The sequence below is a fragment of the Plasmopara halstedii genome (assembly GCF_900000015.1).
Source record: "Plasmopara halstedii genome assembly, contig: Scaffold_2061, whole genome shotgun sequence".
Lineage (NCBI taxonomy): Eukaryota > Oomycota > Peronosporomycetes > Peronosporales > Peronosporaceae > Plasmopara > Plasmopara halstedii.
The window spans coordinates 946,374-946,755 of record NW_020188969.1 but is presented as its reverse complement, the minus strand read 5'-3'; positions in this window follow the sequence as shown (position 1 = coordinate 946,755).

The following is a 382-nucleotide window of genomic DNA, read 5'->3' as shown; positions in this document are numbered from 1 at the left end:
GTTTGTCGTGTGCATGCTTGTCGGCAGCCAATTATCTTTTGCTCGAGTTCTTCACGGACAACAAAAAAAATCTTTCAATAGAGCACAGTTTAGACAACATAGAATAGTGCAATAGAGTGAACAAAACTTTTTGTATGAAGAGCCGGGGTTAATGTTGTACTGACGCAATGTATTGAACTGAAGACCCGCGAGATTTTCCTCGATCACAGCTTTCGAATACTTATCGTAATAGTCATCACTTACGGCATATTCGTATGTCAGTTTTATTTTAGTAGTACAGCACACACCGTCAGTTTCTTTAAATGCTAAGAATTCCTACGTCATATATAATTTGTCGTATTTTTCATCATCAGCCCAATTGGACGTACCCCTTTAATGAAGT